We start from the raw sequence: 13,090 nt of genomic DNA, 5'->3' as shown, positions 1-13,090 counted from the left end.
CAACTTAAAGGTTATATTAAGACACACTCAATGAGCCTATAATCATCAATTCCTCTCAACCTCAAAGACCCACATCTTAAATAATACATCATAAAGTAATGCCAATAATGTATTCAAAGATTGGGCCTATTAAACATTTCAGCCACAATATTTGTTGACATGATGGTTCATCATAAAACATTAATCTAGTAAATGCCTTGGGAGTTTACAAATGCCTACGTGTCAAAATGTCAATTAATTAAAATGAATTAAATTTAGCAAAACTATTATTATCCATGCCTGGCAATTTAGGCAAAGAAAAAATTAGGTCCTGTTCACACTACTGCCTAATGAGTAGAACACTGGATTAATTCACAAAATTACAAACATATTGTTGTTATTTGGACCTGCCACTTAGAAGTCAGATTTCCAGGCACAATAGACGTGAACTTCAAGATATAATGTTGGGGCACCAGGTCATTATACATAATTGGAGGTCAAGTTTCATCTGTAAAACAGAGTTCGCATGAAAGCACAAATGTATATTCTAGCATGGAGTAAGATAGGAACTGAAGGCAGAAATAAGATTCAGAAACTGGAAAGGAGGCACAGAGAAAATGGATCAGAGAGCTGCCAAAAATTTCTCATCACCCCTTTGTCCACAAATGTAGCAGTTTTCCTCTTGGGATGTTTGAAATATGTTACTTCAGCCTCTGCCAAAGAACATTAGGTACTACAGTTTTGTGTGTATATGCTCATGACTTTGCTGCCTGAACTTATATAGTATATTCCCTTCTACAATTTCAACATAAGGGACAAAATGAACAAGAGCTACATAGACTTAATCCTCACCCTTCAGAAGCTGGTAATTGGTGAAAGTGGCTATAATGAAGAGCCCAAAAGAGGAAAATGCAATTAACCAGGAACTCTGTATAGTGTCTAATTTGATTTTCTTGGCTTGTTAGCTCAGCTGGTTGGAGCGTGGTGTTAATGAAGTCAAGATTGCAAGTTCAATTGCCATATGGACCAGTTAGCTTCACTCAATTCCATGGCTACTCACCAAATGAGTTCTATTGGTCACAAGAGGAACCAGACAAGACAGGATGGATTAGAGAAAATCTATTATTATGACTGTCAGAACAAACTCAAAGCACCACTGTGAGGGCTGGATTGCTGTATGGACTTCACTTTAATTACTTAAAACTGAGGAAATGTTTATGAAATTCTGAAATTTCAGACAAAAATTTAGACTTTCTGAACATTGTAATTAATGTTCTTTACCAAATCAGAAGTTTGATTGATAACCCTATTAGGGTTCTTCTTTAACTGAGTTCTCAGACATCTAAGTTGTAATAGAGCTGAGAACATGGATTTTAACTAAGGTGAATCAAATGTCTGAGAGAGAAAAGCAAGAGAGAGAAATAGTCTTTAGGGTTCACAGCAGAGAAAGGACAGGCCGTTGCTGCATCACTTACTGAGTCTAAGGCAGACCTAGTTTCTAGACAGACCTACTCAATTTTATGATTGGGCTCTAATTCCCCTTAGAGTTAGATCCATTTTCAATCACGTGAAGGTAACATCATAGACAAATGTTGGCTTTAACCAATTATATAAGATTCCAAAGGCATCTCCATAGTTGCAATTTCTCTTTATCTCTGGATCTTAAAGGCAGACACATATCCTATAACTGAGTGCTATGTGTAACATGCAAGAGCAGTTCTATTATAATAGACCAATGTGTCTAGAATTCTTTTTTATGATACTCCTAAGGAAAAATGAAAGAGGTGGATATAAATTAGCTTGCTTGGCAAATCCTCATCCAATTGGCACAGCTGATAAAGAAATCTGGAGTATGACCAGTGCACAAGTCGCCTCTGTGTGGAGGAGTGGATTCTGTACAAGACAAAAGCAACTACACAATAGTGTTTGAATTCATCATTTCCCCTTTTAACCCACAAGTCTGGTTCCTCACCTCATCCCACCCCACTTTGCTCACAAGGGAAATAATATACATCTCTTGTCCTTCCATTTTTAAGAAAAACAAGGTCTGTCTGGCAGGTTTTTAGGAAAACCCCAATATACGACTTATACTAACAAAGCTCTACAGTTTGCCTGAATGTCCTAAGGACTCATGAATATCTTTGTAAGAGGCAGGGAACAGGCCAAGTTCTAGTCCCCTCCTCCCCTCCAGACACACGCGTTGGCAACAACATTTGATGGAAAATTACAGGACAGATAATTCCCTATTTGACCTTACATGAATAAAAACAAGTGGTATACCATTAGATGTCTTTGAATGGTGATTTATTCTAAGGATTCATTTCCCAACTTTTTCAAACTCTCCTCTCTAAACTTTTTCTATTATAATAGCAAACACAAAAGTCTTTCTAGTGGAAAGTGTGAGAGGGAAGGGCCAATTAACTAGTGGTCTGCTCAGCTACAGGAAAATTGCCTGAACAGCATTCTGTTATCTTGCGATAATAGGGCCATTTATGTGCGTCACATTTTCATTTTCAGCTGTGTTCATTTTAATTACTTTCATTTGAATACCCAATCTTAACTTTTTCCCCTACACATGCCTTGCTAATCAAAATGCTTGATTCATTAACATTACTAAGAGTTACAGCACTTTATTAATACACTAAATTTCAGCAACTAGTTCTCCTACAGCAATTGCAAATACTAAGGCCAGTCATAATGATATTTTAAGCGTCTCAAGAATGCCAGATAAGAGCTGTTGTTAACTGGACATCCACTAGCTACAGTTAGCAGTAGTGCTCTAATGCCCCCTATTGGTTAGTTACTCGAGAATTAAATTGACAAGTTATTTTGAGCCCAAAGAAAAATGGCCAATGCTTTTTCACTTTAATCTGGTTTAGGTCATAAACTGCAAAATACCGATATATACCTACACATGCGCACACATGCACACACACCCATGGACACATGCGCGCGCACACACACACACACACACACACACACACACACACACTGTATCCCTTGGTTTTCCTTTCGAGTTGAAACTAAAGGAAAAATAACAGATTTAAAACAGAGGATAAATACTACATTGGTTGTAAGAAAACTCCTGCACCCATTTATACGCAACTATCGGTGAGCGTGAACGATGCACTAGGTATTTCTTCGTGCAATGTTAACATTTTGGTATAGTGCAAAGGGCATGGACTTTTAAAACAAGTAGTCCTGAATTTGAATCAAGAGAGTTTTCTTCCTTATCACTTGAGCCATATAAACATAAGAAAGTTACTATTTTATATGTTGAAAATGATATGGATTATAATTCTTATTGCACAGTGTTGTTGTAAGGGCTAAAAGAATGATGATTCGTGTGAAAATGCCTACTACGCATATAGTAAATGCCAAGTAAATGTTAGTTTGCTTTTTGTTTCTTACAATAACTGTGTAATATGCATATTACCTATATCTCCATCTTATAGATAGAAAAAAATGAGGGTCAGAGAGAGAGAAAAGTACAGCTAGTAAGTAGTAATGCTAGCTAGCATTAAAACCCAGAACACTTGGCCTCTGATATAAACGTTTACCTTCTTGTATTGCATACACTGGAACTTTATTACAACGCGTTGCTATAAAATCAGGTCCATGCAAACTACTCTATCTTGGATTATAGCCCTTAAAATTTAGTAAGCAAAATACAAGGGAAAAACTTGTCATATTTGTAACGTTTTAACAAAGATTTAACTAGTGTTATTGAAAAAAAAAACAGAGGTTATTCTTAAAAACAAAACAAAAATAAAAACAAGAAAGAAAAATTGTTGATAACATAAAGGATTTGTCATATGACAGCTATTTACTCTTTGTGGGGTTATATTATTACCTCTTTCCATTTTTGTTACCATTTCTCCTTTTAGAAACACCACTTACAAGGAAGATGTAGTAGGCTTTCATACCTACTCTATAAATGAATGAAGGATAATTGTTACAGATTTTGAAAACTACATATGCATCTACAAGCAGATTTAAATATTCCTGTAGGCACAGAGATTTAATTACTAGGTAGAACTGGTAATCTCAACATAATTAAGATAGTTAAAATACTTTGATTTTTAAAAATACCTATAATTCATATTATACCCAGAAATCACCAGTGATCATTTACCTCATTTAATAATTGGTCAAACTCTATTAAATTATGTAATGAGAAATGTATTTGACTGTGTTTGTCTACTGGTGCTTTAGGTTGCAAACTATCAAAAGTTGTTTCAATCGTGTCCCAATATTCTCACTTTTACAACAGAAGAGAAGCCACATTTGTTTTTTGTTTTATTTATTTAAATTCAAGTTAGTCAACATATAGTGTAGTATTGGTTTCAGGAGTAGAATCTAGCGATTCATCACTTACATATAACACACAGTGCTCATCCCAACAAGTGCCCCGCTTTATGCCCATCACCCATTTAGCCCATTCCCCCACCCATCTTCCCTCCAGCAACCCCAGTTGGTGTTCCGTATTTAAGAGTCTCATGGTTTGCTTCCCTCTCTGTTTTTATCTTATTTTTCCTTCCTTTCCCCTAGTTCATCTGTTTTATTTAAATTCCACATGAGTGAAATCACATATCTGTCTTCTTCTGATGGACTTATTTCGCTTAGCGTATACACATAGTGACGAATGGCAAGATTTCATTCTTTTTGATCACCAAGTAGTATTCCATCATATATATATATACCACGTCTTCTTTATCCATTCGTCAGTCAATGGACATTTGGGCTCTTTCCATACTTTGGCTATTGTTGATAGCACTGCTATAAACGTTGGGGTGCATGTGCCTTTTCAAATCAGCATTTTTGTATCCTTTGGATAAAAACCTAGTAGTGCAATTAGTCAGTCATAGGGTAGTTCTATTTTTAATTTTTAAGGAACGTTCATACTGTTTTCCATAGTGGCTGCACCAGTTTTCATTCCCACCAACAGTGTAAAAGGGTTCCCCTTTTTCCTTATCCTTACCAACATCTCATGTTACCTCAGTTGTTCATCTTAGCCATTCTGACAGGTGTGAGGGGTATCTCATTGTGGTTTTGATTTGTATTTCCCTGATGAGGAGTGATGTTGAGCATCTTTTCATGTGTCTGTTAGCCATCTGAATGTCTTCTTTGGAAAAGTATCTATTTATGTCTTCTGCTCATTTCCTCACTGGGGTATTTGTTTTTTGGGTGTCAAGTTTGGTAATTTCTTTATAGATTTTGGATACTAACCCTTTATCTGATATGTCATCTGAAAATATCTTTTCCCATTCCATCGGTTGCATTTTAGTTTTGGTGACTGTTTCCTTCGCTGTGCAGTAGCTTTTATCTTAATGAGGTTCCAATAGTTCATTTTTGTTTTTCTTTCACTTATCTCCAGAGACATGTCTACTAAGTCACTGCAGCCAAGGTCAAAGAGGTTGCTGCCTATTTTCTCCTCCAGGATTTTGATGGTTTCCTGTCTCACATTTAGGTCTTTCATTCATTCTGATTTTATTTTTGTGTATGGTGTAAGAAAGTGGTCCAGTTCCTTTTTATAAATATTATTTAAATCTAAGTTAACATATAGTGTAATAATGGTTTCGATGGTAGAATTTAGTGATTCATCACTAACATATAAAACCCAGATAAGAGAAGCTGCATTTGTGATCAATTAAATGCATACTTATTTCCATTTCAGGATAATGTAAAAGGGCATAACAACTTAAATGTCTGCCCACTCATAGTCATTTGCTAGTTAGATCATAAATCAAAGTTAATTAAGCCAAGGCATCATATTTTGATGGGTCTGGAATTTGCACATATAAATTTAATAATGAATAATTGTAGGTCATTTTTTTTATCAGCAAAGACATGTGCCATTATAATTGTATTAATATTAGTGAAAGTGCTGAGCTAAGGTTATACAAGTCAATTAAACTTCTGTGAATGGGATAAACTAAAACAAATAATTATATACCGAAGCTCCAATGTTCTGTTGTGCAACAGTGATACATTGACATCATCTTTGTAAGTCTATTCATTTATTCATTTACTCAAAAAATATTTATTGAGTTTCCAATATGTACCAAAAAGATAATTAGGTTCAATCCTAATTAACCACCTGCTAACTAACGGTTATACAGGAAACCACTTCATGTCTTCAAATCTCCCTTATCTAAAAAACAGGGATGAAAATACCAATTTTACAAAATCACTGTAGGATTTAAAATGCAGAATAAGTGCAGTTCCTGGCATTTAATGGATCTGCAATAAATATTATCTTGATCTAATCTTGAGCTTTTTCTCTGAAGTGGGCATGTCATTCCACTTCTCTGTAAAGGTTTCTTGGTCTATAAATTAGTGGGCAAGAATATGTGTGAGGTCCTTTCTGGGTCTAACCTTCTATGTTACTGCAATTCTCCCATGCCTCAATGTCAGAATAAGACACTGAGATGCAGTAGTCCCTCTAATATGTGGGGATAGGTTCAAAGATCCCCAGGGGATGTCTGAAATCACAGATAGTACTGAACCTTATATATCCCCATATTCACTATGTTTTTTCCTAAACAACATACCTTTGATAAAGTTTAATTCATAAATTAATCACAGAGAACACCAATAACTAATAATAAAGTAAAACAATTATAATATACTGTAATAAAAATTATGTGACTACAGTCTCTCTCCCTCAAAAAATCTTCTATTGTACTCTTCTTGTTGTGATTATGTGAGATGAAAAAAATGCTTATGTGATAAGATGAAGTGAGGTGAATGACGTCAGCACTGTGATGTAGTCTTGGGCCACTACTGACCTTCTGATGATACCTCAGAGGGAGAATCATCTGTTTACAGATCACGGTTGACCATGGGTAATAGATATGTCAAAAAGAGATAGGGGCTAGAGGGGGAACTCCTACTTTTCTCTGCAGTGGACCTCTTAAAAATGAAACCTATGTCAACCTTATTCCATAGTTTGAACTAAGGTATATTGGGGCACCTGGGTGGCTCAGTCAATGAAGCATCCCACTTCGGTTCAAGTCATGATCTCATGGTTCGTGAGTTCAAGACCCACATCGGGCTCTGAGCTGAGAGCTCAGAGCCTGGAGACTGCTTTGGATTCTGTGTCTCTGTCTCTCTCTGCCCCTCCTGTATTTGTGTTCTCTCTGTCAAAAATAAACACTAAGAGTGAGTGTGTGTGTGTGTGTGTGTGTGTGTGTGTGTACACACACTAATGTATTTAGAGTGTGGAAACAGATCTTGTTTTACAAAACTATCCAAACAAAGCCTTAGTTTAATTGGACTATTCTGTTCTACCTAGGAACATTTTCAACATGTGTCTTAAAACGTTTCTTAGCAACACATAAACAATACAAAAGGAGAAAATGTAGATTAAAAGCACAAAATGTTATTTAAAAATGCTTCCATCACATAGTTACCCTATAATAAGATTCTATTGGTGCCTAAACCCAGCTAAAAAGAAAAAGAATCCCATAATAAACAAAAATGTAAAAGTGGGAAAAGACATCAAAATACTGAGAATGTTTTGCAAACAAAATTTCCCTATAAATAGTTGTTTACTAGGTGCTGCTATTTTCCTATACTGGAGATTGTATTTTGGCTATTTTTTTTTTTTTCTGATATATAGGCAGTTGGAATGTGAACAAGTGTGGAGATACGAAGAGGATGAGAAGATTGTTAGACAAACTTTTTTAAACACTGGAGGAACCTCAATTTTGAGAGACCTTGGGTTGCCTTCAATACCTATTGGGGTATTTTCAACAGCAGTCTGTTTCTTCTCTGTGACTTTTACAGGTCAGGCTAGCCAAAAATTGTCTAATTGATATATTTATCAAATTTGATTATCCTGACAAATTCTCAGAAAATGACCCTCCCTAAAATCACCTTACTCAGTGGGAGTCAACTGGACCGAACAGAAGTACCTTGAATGTTAGCTATCTTAGTTGGGCCCACACCCTCATGACATAGTAGCTTTGAAAGGCTGGTACCAAGGAGGAGGGAAGGAAGCAAGGAGAAACAAAAACAACAAGAGTTCTTTCGTAAAACCTCAACATCACCCTTTCCTTGAAAATTCACCTCTTTGACACCCTCGTGTTTGCCACGTGTTCAAAACAAACAAACAAACAAAAAAAAAAATACAGGAAACCAGCTATCAGAGACAGTAAGAAAAAGCATCACAACATGCATACCTAAATTCCTTTAAGAAGTGATTAGGAAACATAATGCAGGTTTCTCAAAAAAGGTAACCGAAAAAAATGAGTTGTTACTCTGAGAGATCAGCATCTTTTTTTAAAAATGTATTTATTTTGAGAAAAAGACAGAGGGAGGGAGCGGCAAAGTTAGAGGAAGAGAGAGAATCCCAAGCAAGCTCTGCACTAACAGCCTGATGCAGGCTCAAATTCAGGAACCCTGAGATCATGACCTGAGCCAAAACCAAGAGTGCGATGCTTAACTGACTGAGCTACTCAGGTGCTCCGAGATTAACACTGTTTTACAGGTGTCAACCTAGGTAACAGATGTTATTTTGGTGATGATAATGAATCTCCAAAATTTTGTATAATTTCCATTTCAAAGATTAATTGAATGTGAAATGATGCCTTCTTCACCTTTTAAAACTTGAACCTTGAAATAAATTCTACATGAGATCAAATGAGGGTGAAATTGAAATGCCCTTATTTATATGCTTAAAGGTAGCGATTAATTGCAACTAGTGGAGAAGATGGGGGGGGGGAGTAGGGATATTAGAGTCACTTGGGAATTTTGCATGTGTGCACACGTACACACAGGTGCCCTAGAGACTTTAGGAATCACTGTCATAGTAAACAGTTATCTATCCCTCGGACACGTCAGAGTAAAACAATACATTGAGAGCTATAGATCCAGATCATCTTTCCAAAACATTTTTGTTTCGTTTAAAGATAGCATAATATATAACTACGGCAAAACCATCTAAATGACTCTAACTACCAGAATGCTGTATAGATAAAAATAATAATATAGCTAGAATTTAGAGTACTTAACTTGGCCTGGCACTGCCCTAAGTAATTTACTTATCTCTTACCCACAAATATTTTATTTAATACTATCTGGGGAAAAAAGGAGGTAAGAGTATAAAATCTCTTCATCAGGTAACATAATTGAATCTTAGGGAATTGCAATAGTTTGTTCAAGGTGACATACTCTATAAACATCAGAGAAAATATTAAGATCCAGATATCCTTAACACTCGTTTAATTATCTCAGAGTGCCACCCATCCTAAGACATGTTTGTCCATTTGACTCAAAGATGTGGTCAGAGTGGGTTCAACTTTCTTTTTAACAGTACATGGGAATGTAGTCTTACTGAATTCTTCCCCTTTAATTTTCCCCCAATGAATTAGAAATCAAGTAATTCCGCACATGTGATTTTTCTCAACTCTAAAATAACTTTAGTCACTTTCCCTATTTCATAATAAACCACAATGTTATTGACAGACTGGCATCCTTTAGTGACAGGGTGTTGTAAGAAAGCATCCACTAAATTGGAATTGCTTTACTTAAGGCGATCTTAATACCAACTTTCAATAATTTCAGTTTCATCTTTTCCATAATAAATGTCCCCACACATTTAAGCAGCAAGTTTCAGAGATACTGCATCAATTAATTTCTCACATTCTGTAATGTCATTGCATTGTATGCAGCGCAAAAAGCTAAATCGACAATGTGTTATACAATTTTAACGTTTATTTATTATTGAGAGACAGAGAAAAAGAGCATGAGCATGGGAGGGGTAAGAGGGGGAGAGACACAAAATCCGAAACAGGCTCCAGGCTCTGAGCTGTCAGCACAGAGCCCGATGCGGGGCTCGAACTCACAAACCGCGAGATCATGACCTGAGCTGAAGTTGGACACTTACCCGACTGAGCCACCTAGGTGCCCCAGTGTGTTATACAATTTTAAAAACCAGAGCAAGACAGAGATAGAAGTTCACACTAATAAAAACCTGGTGTTTCCAAACTCTGAAAGGAAAACGATTTGTCTCTGAAAACTTTTTTTTTTTTCTAGCAGACATACTTTAGCCATGAAGTCCCAAGTCTATATTTAACTACAAAGTTCTTTTGACATACATCAAGTTCAAAGAGAACACTCTGTGCCTGGCACAGCAGATTTGAAAACATCGCAAAATGATATTAAATGATAATGATCAAATTCTGAAAGCATAGTCAACCTAAATAACCAGATGAATTACATCTGGTTGCCTTTTTAAAATATGATATGCAGCATGTTTTTTCCCTACTTGGCCCTCCAACCCAACTCCTGAATTTCATTTAGCTAACTGAAGTAAAAGTATAAAAGTCTTCATGTCTATCAAGTTTCTAATGGAAGGATGAGTCCCTTGGCATTTACCATATAAAATCTAACAATCTCAAAATTAAAATTAAATGAAATACACTTCAGATTGAAGAATAAACCTACCAGTAAAAATTTTAAAAACTGGAATAAAGTCCTGGAATTTAAAAGATCATGTAACGATAGAAATATGCCAGAGTGAGTTCCTAGCATAACAATTTAATTTCCTGAAACCAAGGCAATTAAAAAAAATTATTATTCTATTCTTTCTATTCTTCTATTCTATTTCTAATTGAGTTTACTTTCTTCCTAAATACAGAAAGCCTCCTGAGAAAAAAAGGTGGCAGCATGACTTTTTCCTAGTTATAAAATTAAGCAGTGAGTTTTTACATTGGGAAATTGGGCCATCATTAAGATACAGAGAGTATTTTGGAACTAGCTATTGGTGGTGGTTGCACAACATTGTGATATACTAATTGCCACTGAATTGTTCAACATAAAATATTTTATGTGAATTTAATCTCAATTTTGAAAAGTACATAAAATATTTTATTTCTTTCCATTTGAAACAATGAGGTAACTTTATATAGACAGTATATATGGTTGAGTTAAAATGAGCTATGTATCTTTTATGTATATCTCTTATGCATAGACACTTTGTGTTATATCCCAGCTACTGAACACCAATCCTCACACCCTTCAGTTTTCCTTGCTGACAAGAATTTTGTTAGGGTTTCACCTTCAGGAGTGCTCAGTTAAGACACTCCCCACTGGAGTCTAGGGGAGGAGGATAGGGGGATAGGATTGATAATTGAGTCATAGATGTTCGCCTTAGTAAAGATTGAAACAGTGAGTCTGCTTACAACTTCTAGTTAGAGAAAGAAAGAAAGAAAGAAAGAAAGAAAGAAAGAAAGAAAGAAAGAAAGAAAGAAAGAAAGAAAGAAAGAAGAAAGGAAGGAAGAAAAAGAAAAGAAAAAAAAAGAAGAAAAAAAAAGAAAAAGAAAAAGAAAAAAAGAAAAAGAAAAAGAAAAAAGAAAAAAGGCACATGAGAAGAACTGCCTTTCCTTTCCTTGCTGGATATTGTAATGTCTGTTTGTGACCCTTGGAACTGCTTTAATCATCTTGTAGACACGAGGGGGACATCAAAACATGCTAGAGAAAGCATGGTATTATAGGCATCATTAACTAACCACTCACTAACCAGTAAGTAACCTAACCTAAGCTACTCACTAACCTCCAGACTACTGGAAAATGTCTCATCCAGATTTTTCTTACATGAACTAGTAAAATGTTGAAGGCATTTTAGGTTGGATATTTTATTACTTGTAGATGAAAGCATCCTACTTGAAACAGTATGATCAAAAATTTTCCATTTTTATGGGGAAAAATGTGGCATGAAAAATATATAACTAAAACATTACATAGTTTTATATGTATGTAATAATATATACAAATATAGACATATATTAAAATTTTCTTACAGTTACACACTGTAAGAATGTGTAAGAATGGTCAATCATACTAATCCCAGGAAATGAGAGGAGGTATGAGAAAAGAAGCATCATTTTTTTTTTTTACTTCAGGGTTCTTCTTTGAATTCCTTTTAAAATAAATGTATGTTACTTATCTGAATTTAATAATACATGTAGAAATAAAAAGTAAATGTTAACTACCATTCATATTAGGAGAAAGCATCTTCCTATTTTTTTGGAAAAAATATTTGTTAGTTTTTCTCTTCTCTTTCCAAAAATGCTGTTTACATCCTGTATCAGTCAAAACTTACCTGCTTACAATGAAAACCAACCCAAGAATAATAGGATTAGAGCTTACTTTGTGGAGGACTGAAAGCAGTGTCTCTGCCTCCCCATCTCTCGTTGCTTGTCTTCCATTTGAGACTGACCCATCTCTGTGTAAAGCTCAACTGGAGATTCCAGCCTAGGCTAAATTCTCACAACTCCACAACCAAAGAAGTGAAGACCTATCTGGAAATGTCTTGTCAGCTTGGGTGAAGGGGTACACATCCCTTCAACTAATCACTGTGACAGAGGGTAGGTAAAATGATTGTCCTGAGTTGAGTTCTGGGCCTCCTCATACCCAGGTGCATCCCTGGAGCATCTCTGTGAGCAGAAAGCCACCTCCCTTTGTGTCCACCATATATCCTTTGCCCTAGGGAGTGACCGTGCACTTGCACTTCCCTCCTGTTGTGTGAACTTGAGGGACATGGTCTGCCAGGCAGCAGCACTACGAGGGTGAAGGACAAGGATAAGGGCAGAGTCTGTGACAATCTCTAGGTGAGGCCTTACAAAACTTGATGTTGCCATTAAAACATTTTCTTTAATGTACCCACAGGTGAGTATATTAGTTTTCCAGAGCTGCCATAACAAAGTACCACAGAATGCATGGCACAAGGAACAAAAATGTATTTTCTCACAGTTCAGGAGGGTAAAAGTCTGAGATCAAGGTGTCAGGAGGGTTGGTTTCTCCTGATGACTATGAGGAAAAGATATGTTCCAGGTTTCTCTCTGCGACTTATTGATGGCTGTCTTCTCCCTGTGTCCTCACATGGTCTTCCTTCTGTGCTGGTGTCCAAATTTCTTTGTCTTATTAGGACACCAGTCGTATTGGTTTAGGGTACCCTCGTGACTTCATTTTAACTGAACTACCTCTATAAAGATCCTGTCTCCAAATAAAATCTCATTCTGAGGTACTGGGGGTGAAGAATTCAACATTTGTGTTTTGGGGAAGTATACACTTCAGTCCATAACAGTAAGGAAGAATTATCTTC

The sequence above is a fragment of the Panthera onca genome, chromosome C2 (assembly GCF_046562875.1).
Source record: "Panthera onca isolate mPanOnc1 chromosome C2, mPanOnc1 haplotype 2, whole genome shotgun sequence".
In the NCBI taxonomy this organism is placed as follows: domain Eukaryota; kingdom Metazoa; phylum Chordata; class Mammalia; order Carnivora; family Felidae; genus Panthera; species Panthera onca.
This window is presented reverse-complemented; position numbering follows the sequence as displayed.